The sequence below is a fragment of the Sturnira hondurensis genome, unplaced genomic scaffold (genome assembly GCF_014824575.4).
Source record: "Sturnira hondurensis isolate 20B ecotype Veracruz unplaced genomic scaffold, ASM1482457v3 Scaffold0010428, whole genome shotgun sequence".
NCBI classification, from domain to species: Eukaryota; Metazoa; Chordata; class Mammalia; order Chiroptera; family Phyllostomidae; genus Sturnira; species Sturnira hondurensis.
In genome coordinates, this window is record NW_028083059.1 from 17,221,820 (window position 1) to 17,231,706 (window position 9,887).

Here is a 9,887-nt window from a genome sequence, read left to right on the forward strand (position 1 = left end):
TCATAGAATTTATTTTAACTCTTAGAATAAGGTGAGTACCGAATTTTATCTTTGTAATTATTATATTTTCATGCCACCTTTGCCATTTATTAAATTTTTTATAGTTGTATATGAAGACGTTACAGGTATTTAATGCATTTTTATGTTTACTTTGGAGTACAGTGTGTCTTAATTGTAACAGCAATAATAAAATAATTAAACAGTTGAGGATGATAACCCTGTTGCTTACTTTATCTGTGAAGTCATCTAGTTAAACTATATAATATATCACCTTCATTCTAATCAAAAAGGCTCAAAATGTAGAAGACATTTTAACTCATCTTTTTCCTCATTTTCTACGTTTTCACTGTGTCTAGAATTTTGTTTTTCCTAATCCTTGTTTTTACACTAATCGATTATATCTATCCATCTTCTTTATCATCTTTTTTTTTATTTAAAAATGTTTTTATTAAGGCAAAAAGATGCCTTTCTGCCCATCGATGTTTCTTTTTCTCTTTTTTAATATTTATGCTGTTACAGTTATCCCAATTTCTCCTCTTTGTCCCACCACACCAACCCCCCTTCATTCCCAAAGTCAATCCTCACGCCACTGTCCATGTCCTTGAGTCACGCGTGTGTGTTCACTTCTAATCACTTCCTCTTCTTTCAACCAGTTCAACCTCCCCCCTCCCTTCTTACTACTGTCAGCCTTTCAGATGTCTCATTAGATAAGGAATAGTATGTTTTCCCAGTATATTATCTTTCCTTACTTAAAATCGTCATTCCCAATGCTGTCACTTTTTGCTTTTAATGTAGATTTCTGATTATATTCTTTCTTCATTGAAATGTATGTACTTGTGCTGTGCTGCTCACTGAATTTATTTCATGTTTTAAAATTTGGATCATACCTACCTCAATCCCCATTCTCAGATGGCTACACACTTTTGACGCATTTTTAACTTCCCTTTTGACTTCAAACTGATTTTTTCTTTTTTTCGGTCATTGTATGAAAAGTTTTATGCCTTCCTGATTTTCTTCTGTGAAATTTATTTTCAAAATTACCTTATTTGTTTAATCTCAATGTTGTATAAAAATTTCCCAATCTATTTATAACAATCTATTTTAGGGTTCTTCAAAGCATATTGTTTTTACTTCTATGTGACATTATTACTTCAGTGTGTTTCGTTGGTACTTGATATTTGCTTTTTCCTTCTTCAGTTTTAGGGGATTTAGGCATAGCACTGAGCATTGGTCTTTTTATATAGTAAAACCTTTAAATAATTTCATTATATCTAGTAATAATAAATATCTGAAATATCAATATCAAAATTATATTATTTTGTTGTTTCAGTTTAATAGTAATGTTTATTTTTTTAAGACACAGATTCTCAAAATTCCATTAGTCTATTTAAAGTTATAATCAAACTTTTATGAAATTGTATTTGTTTTCAAAGTGTTTTAAAATTTCTACCAATGACACAACAAACTATTTACCCAAATAAATAAGAAAATATAAATAGTAGATGGAGATGTTCTTAGTATTTAATAAAGTATGTAACCTATCTGAAGATGAAGTCAGGTTATAAAAATTTTTACTAACATTTTCCAGATAAAAAGCAAGTCATTTGATTATTTCAGACATGATTAGTAGTAGTGAAGCTCATTTTAGTGAGACAAACTTAACAATAAGGAAAATTAAGAGAAGAAATGGAGAAGATTAAGGGATTTTAAAAAGTGTGTCAAGGGAAGGAAGAGATGAATCAGCAGAGCATAGAGCATTTTTAGGGCAATGAAACTACTCTGTATGTCATTAAAACAATGGATACATGTAATTATACTTTTTTCCAAACCCATAGAATGTACACCACCAGAAGTGAACCTTAAGGTAAACTATGAACTTTAAGTAATTATAATATATGCCCCACCCTCTCAACTTTATTGTGAACCTGAAAGTGCTCTAAAAAATCTTCAATAAAAAATAAAGTATGTTAAAATAAAAAATCTCAAAAGCCATAACCTCCCATATTAAAATATTGCTAATAATAGTGAATCAGAGAGAAAACATTCGCCTTTAAATGTGTGAATATTTATACATTGTGTTTGACCTTAAAGTAATAAACTTATTTTTGGCCCTGATAGGTTGTTCAGTTGGTTGGAGTGTTGCCACATGCAGAAAAGTTTGCAGGATTGATCCCTGGTTGCACATACCTAGGTTGTGGGTTTGATCTCCAGCTGGGTCGCGTATATGAGGCAACCATTCAATGTTTCTGTCTCACGTCAACGGTATCTTTCTCTCTCCTTCAAATAAATAAATAAATAAATAAATAAATAAATAAATAAAGCATATCCTATGGTGAGGATTAAAAAGAACATCATTTTTATAATTGAGAGATGTCAAAATATGTGTTTTAAATTTTATGCTATAAATATTCCAAATCCAATATCCAAAATGGCTGAGATAAACATTCAAATACCTTTTGAAATTAATTTAATTATAAGATTGTGTGTACTGCTACCTTTTTAAGTTTATACAATTAGAGTTTTTTATGTTTTATTTTTAGAAATCTTTTATTATTAGAAGATAATTATAATAATCTTTTATTATTATTTTATTATTAGAAATCTTTTCAAATTATATATATTTTTTTTCTTATTTCCTTACTGAACACTCAGTATAAGTTGAATAAAAATAATTATAAACAACATCTTGTCTTGTTCATGAACCTGTGGGGGTAGTGTTCAGTATTTCACAACTAAGTTTAATGTTAACAGTGGGTCACATATTTTATACTCTTTATCCAATTAAGATGCATCATTAATTCCTAACTTGTGTAATTTATCTATCTTATGAACAAGTGTTTACTTTGATCAACTGTTATGCTGCCTCTATTGAAATGTACATTTAAAAAATTTATTCTGTTGATGGTATTAATTGCTTTCATTTATTTTTATCGTTTTAATCTATGCCTGGATTTAATTTCTAATTATGTTGTTCAGAATTATTGTGGCTAGCTTATGGGAGTGACCTTTAAATTTGCCTTTTTACAATGTCCTTCTTTAGCCCTAGCTGGTGTAGCTCAGTGGATTGAGCGCGGGCCTGCGAACCACACAATCGCGGTTCGATTCCCAGTCAGGGCACATGCCTGGGTTGCAGGCCAGTTCCCAGCAGGGGACTCACATGAGGCAACCATACATTGATATTTCTCTCCTTTCCTTCCCTTCCCCTCTAAAGGCAAATAAATAAAATCTTTAAAAAAAACAAAACCAAAAAAAACAATGTCCTTCTTTAAAAGATTATTATTATTTTATTGCTGTTTAATTACAGTTGGCTGCATTTTCTCCCCACCACTCTCCCCAAACCCAGACTAACCCACCTCCCTCCCTTGCTTACACCGTCCCCCTTGGTTTTGTCCATGTGTCCTTTATAGTAATTCCTGAAAACCCTTCTTCCCACTATCCCCTCCCCGTACCCCTTTCGCTATTGTTAGATTGTTCTTAATTTCAATGTTTCTGGTTATATTTTGCTTGCTTGTTTGTTTTGTTTGTTACATCCCACTTATAGGTGAGGTCACATCGTATTTGTCTTTCATTGCTTGGCTTATTTCACTTAGCATAATTTATTTATTCTTAAAGGAGATTTTATAAATTGATATTATTCAGTCCTCAAGTATTAAAAGAAAAATTGACCAGTAATGACTTCTGGACCAATGATTATTTTATGGAAGGTTGTTAAATATAGATCAAAATTTTATAAAACAATGTCATAATTTAATTTCTCTATTTTTATGTGTAGTTTTGTAAGCTATTTTAAGGACTTATTTCTTTTCATGTAAAATAAGAAATTTATTGGATAAAATTGCTCATCAGATATCCTTAACCATCTTTTAACACCTGCAACTTCACTCTGATGGCTTTTTCATTCCTCATATTGGTAGGTTTTTTTCATTGTTGTTCCTTGAGCAATCTTCTAGAGTTTTATTATTTTATTAATTTAAAATAAATCAACTTTCTAATTCATTAAATTTTTGTAGTTTACTTTTCGTTATACTACCTTCTTTTATTTAGTATTCTATTTTAAATTTTTTACATTGATTTTCTATCTATCCTCATTTTAAACAGATAGCAAAACTTTAAATTTACTAATTCATATACCTCTAGATCCATTTTACAAGTCTTTATCAAATTATTTTTATTGTCTAGTTTAAGCTTTTTTCAAAATTTTATTGTAAGTACTCCTTCATCCTTTCATTATTTAAGTTTCCAGGAAATAAATATTTGCTGGGTATTGTTTTCATATACACACACACATATGTACACACAACTATTTAAATATGGTGCTATTGCTTAGAAGTTTGCAACATTCGAACATTCAAAATAATATGCTCGTTACTTCTACAGAGTTCCAAAAATACATATGTTTATATTTATAATAGTAAAATAAAATTATATATATGTAGATTATATTGTACAATAGACATCAAAACTTTTTTATAATGTTTATTATCAATTTTTAATACTTAATTCATGCTGAAAAATTGCGTGTTTTTCTATAATTAAAAAATTATAGAAATGAATGTAAGAAATAATTTTGGTGTCTTAAGTTAATAAAAACCCAGGTAATAAGGAATCTAAAAATGTTCTGTTTAACCATTGGCTGGAACTGTCAATCACTTCTGATACAGAGAGAACTAAATTAATTTCTCTTCTCCATACATTTGTTTTCTCGATATTCAGAAACCAGAACTGATTGACAGCTATACAAGTATACTAAGAAACACTGTGATCTTTGTGAAGTAAGTTTTCACAACCCAGGAGGTATGACTATGCAAATACTAGCAGATGGTTATGTAAATGTAAATGTACTTGTTCTACTAAAGTTTGACATAGTGACACATTTAATTAATTTTACATATTTAATAATTTATTCATATATTTTATATTAAGAAATTACTTAAAGAATTTCCATCTTAGCAGCGTTCTTACCTTTTAGTTGGGCTGATGGGCATTGTGAAATCTTGGCAGATCATTTTATAGTTGAAAGATTTCAATCTCTGAGAGGATTACCTGGCAGATGGCAATGTAAAGGAACTACTCAACTATTTGAGTGCAAGGTTTACATAGCCATCTGTTGGATATTTATTTCCCTGGGCTTCACAACTTACTTGGAGACTAGGAAGTGTATAGATTCAAAGTCTTTTAGAGTCCAATCAATAACATACATAAGAATGTATATACTATCTACATATGTATAAAATATTTAAGAAAGTATTTTGCTGCTGTGTAGCTGGTTTTTAATTTTAAGTAGTTTTGTAAGATACTTTATTAAATATTGTAAGTACACATTAAGTGTCTTGTTTAATCTTTCAACTTAAAAGCTTGAGCAACAGTCCACCAATATTTATTCTTAGACCATTTAATTTTCTACAATTCAATTAAGATTATTATATTTGAAAAGTAATGCTTTAAAGATAAGTATCTTATGAGATGAATAGTTATAGAGCAGTATATTCAAATCATAAAATAACAAAAATAATATACAAGGAGATATTAACCTAATCGATTAAGATATAATTCAAATACTTTCAGATTCCTTTCTATTTTTTTCTATTTTTGTATAGTTTTGCTTTACTTCCCTCCCTTGGTGAGTTTTCAAGTAAAATACAAATTCAGTTATCAGCCACTCAAGTGACTACTATATTATTTTTATTGTAAAATATTTATTTAAATGCACATATTCTGTGGAATAGATTTGTATATTGACCTTTTTTCTAAAATAATACTCAAAAATACCTGCAACACTTGTTAAATTGTACAAACTCTTACCTGTAGTAATTGACCTAGAATGTTCTATCATCACTACTGTGTAAAGCTTCTTGATATATAACTTTACCTTCTTTATGACTGCGAATTTTCCTGATAGAAATAAACAACTTGAAAATTATTTCAAATTTTAAATATCACTTGTAAAGTTTTATGTATCAAATTATTATGTAAATAAAGTAAAACAGGCTATATTATAGGATATTTTATATTTCAAGGCAGATATTTTTTACCAACAATAAATATCAAGAAAGCACACTTATTGAAAAAAAGATAGTATGTGATCTGTGGAGTTCAGACTAGTAAGTCCTCCAAACCTTCAGGATCATGGTTATTTGAGATACCCAAGGAATCAGTCAGGCCTTAGTTCAGGGTAAAACATGAATTATTTACAGGGCCTGAGATGACTTGTATATTGGCTTTTCCTGAGTAAACTGAACACTAAAAAGTAATAACACATATAAGGATTTTAATTTATAGATTGCAAAAATAGCTTGCTCTTCCTCTCCTCTGTAAACCAGTTTGAGTAATTCAATAGTAGGATTGAATATCCTATTACAATTGGATATTTTGGATTAAGAATTACCAATGTACATAATGTTTGAGGCTATTTTCTGATAGAAAATTATCTTACTGAAGCTACTGGAATGCTTTCATGGGTTTATTTTTCAGGATATCTCTAAGGATAAAAATCCTCTAGTTTAGCCATTTATGCCAAATTAGTACTTTCCTGACCTTTGGTAAAGATTCAGTTCCAGAGAGTAGCTTTGGGAATCCAAAAGAAATTTGTCTTAATATTAAACTGTCTGATCTCATAACATAATGCTGCTTGGAGAAATAGGATTATTTGTGTGGCATAGGGGAAAAGTACATATGTTAACAAGTAACAAAAAATAAATAGTTTGTTTATTCCTACTGTAGTTGATATGCATGTAATAAATGTACTTTAAAATGCCCCTGGCTGGTGTAGCTCAGTGGATTGAGTGTGGGCCTGTGAACCACACGATCGCGGTTCGATTCCTAGTCAGGGCACATGCCTGGGTTGTAGGCCAGTTCCCAGGAGGGAACTCATGAAAGGCAACCGTACATTGATATTTCTCTCCTTCTCTCCTTCCTTTCCCCTCTAGAGATAAATAAAAAAAAAATAAATGCACTTTAAAATGGAATATATTGCCTTGTTGTTCATTAAATTGTGAAGTAAGAAAGACATGAATATAACATCGTTTATTAGATGCCTGGTATGTTCATTCAGAAAACTCTATAGAATTTTAGCATTTCTTGACTACTATATATGATCGATGTTTCAGAATATTTTCTGGAAAATTTATGTTTTTCTCATCTCATAGAAGCTGCAGTGTGTTTTGAATAGTTTTGTAATTCATTTTATACAATATTATTTATAGCTATTTTAGTCAACTCAAATGATTTGTTTTGTTATTCCATTGGAAAGCTGCAAGTAGAAATCAGCAATATGTAATCTTATCAATTAGCTCCCTTGCAAATGCATTTAAATGTTTGAGTGAATGTTTTAAAAAAGAGTATTATATATGTAATATGTAATTAATTTATGTATAAGATAAAGCCAGAAAAGATAAAGCACATAATATTGTCTCAGCCTTTTTTGAAAAGATTGCATTTATTTATTTTTAGAAAGATGGGGGGGGTGGAGAAAGAGAGGGAGAGAAACACCAGTGTGTGGTTGCCTCTCACATTTCCCATACTGGGGACCTGGCCTGCAACCCAGGCCTGTGCCCTATACTGGGAATCAAACTGGTGACCCTTTGATTCACAGGCGGCTCTCAACCACTGAGCAACACCTGCCAGGGCTTGTCTCAGCCTTTTTATTTGCCTGTTTACTTGTATGTTTATTTTTATTTTACTCCCTTCTCAGGGTGCTTATTTTGAATTTTTATTATCATCCATCAGGTGCTGCCTGCACTTTTATTAATATTGTGAATGTTATTAGCTCTATGTCAATATTTTAATATTGGATATAGTATCACTGATGTTAACATGTCTCAATTTCTTGACTACAGATGAAACTTCTAGAGATACCCAATCATGTTTTTTCCTAACTCATGTAAATCTAAAAAAACAGTATGCATTCAAGAAAGAATTTATTTAATTGATCATTTAAGATTATAGGTAATATAAGGTACCTTCAATAGTCAGTTTCCCCCCAAATTTAAAAATTTCACAGTTGCTTAACAAGTAGGGAAAATACATTTAACAGCATGGCCATTTTTATAGCTAATTCTAAAAAGGAGGCTATTCGTGCCAGTGTAATTCAGGAGTAGGAATGTTTCTGCATTCCTATTTATTCTATTTATTTTCATCAAGTATTGAAATGCCTAGAGACCTTAAAGAGGTCTTCTGTATTTCCCCTTTTTGAAATTTTAGGCTAGTCCGAATGTGTAGTAGTTCCTGAGTATAACTATCTTAATTGAAAGATGACACTTTAAACATACAAACGATTTGTGAAGGCAAATGAGTCAAAGAGATTTGGTTATTGAGTTCATAGAGGCATCAGACTACCACATTGGTTTCCAGGGCTCCATATGAGAAAGCAAAAAGATACCAAAATTAAAGTGAATGAATAATTCATTAATTTCCTAAAACCCTGGATCAATATTGAAATAGGAAAATTATTACAGATTGAGGAAAATGATTACAGTTTGTTATACCCAGGTCTAGGTGAGCAATGACTGCTGGTTTGCTGTTAACCTAAAATTCAGAATGTTGCAATGTGTATTTTATACTAATCTTTTTAACCAAAAATACATATATTGAAGAAGGAAAGGTATGCCTTTGTATTTTAAATGATGATGATCCAAATAACTTGCTCCCATGTTAGTGAGTTCTATCTATTGTCCTTGTATATTATTCCTCTGAAATGTATTGGGTATCATATGCCATTTCAGTGATAATTAAAAACTAGAACTGTTTTTAAGTCTATCATGGGAATTTCACTACTATAGATTGCTCATTTGTAGAACTCTCTTTTCAGAGATAATTGAACCTAACTTTGATATTTGACATTTTTATTTCTGAAAGGATATAACCTTTATCCTTTATACAAAGGAAGGTTGGAGGTGATATAAATGACAGTCCGATTCCTAATCTTAGATGAAATAGGAAACTACAGTTTTGATTTTAAGGTGATTGTATAAAACAGATATTGCATTCTGTTGGGGGAGAGGGAGATTAAATTTCATTGAATAAAAATGACCATCTGCACATGTTTTTTTGAAATTTTACTCACATGTTAAAAAAAGTTTCTTTAAAAGGAAAATGGAAAAATTTTAGCTATAGATAAACTAAAATTGTTAATTTAAAATGTTTTAATAATAAGGTTAGATTCAGGTTTTAGGTATATTTTTTCAATAACTACAGAACATAAATTATAAAATTAATATAAATATGAATATTTACTTATGATCAGATGATATATCACAATAAATTGCAAATACTAAAATGATAACAATACAAATATTGCAAAATATAAATGGGAAATACTCAGATTAGTTAATATAAAATATTTTATTATTTTATTAAATGTTAGATATGATATTTTCTATAGAGGAAAGAGAAACATAATTTATACTCTCCTATAGCTTAGTTAACTTGTGTGGGACTCTGTGTGCTTCCTGGACTTATACATCTATTTCCTTCCCTGTTACCAAATTAGGGAAGCTTTCTTTTCTTATTTTTTTCAGATGAAGTTTCAATTTCTTGGTCTTCTTCTTCTCCTTCTGGAATCCTTATGATTTGGATATTGGCACTTTTTGGAGATGTCCTAACTCTTTTTTTGAATTATTGTTTCTTCGGTCTGTACTGGTTGATCGTTTATTTATTCGTTGTGCTCCAAATCATCAATTTGAACCTGGCTTCCTTCATTTCACTGTTGGTTCCTTGTGGAGTTTTCTGTATTTCACTTAGTGTAGCCTTAATTCTTCCCCTATGCATTTTCCATACTCAATGAGTTCTCTGAGCATCTTAATTACCCAGCATTTTGAACTCTGTATCTGATAGTTTGGCTATTTCTGTCGTGCTTAGTTCTTTTTTCTGGAGTTTTGATTTGTTTTTTA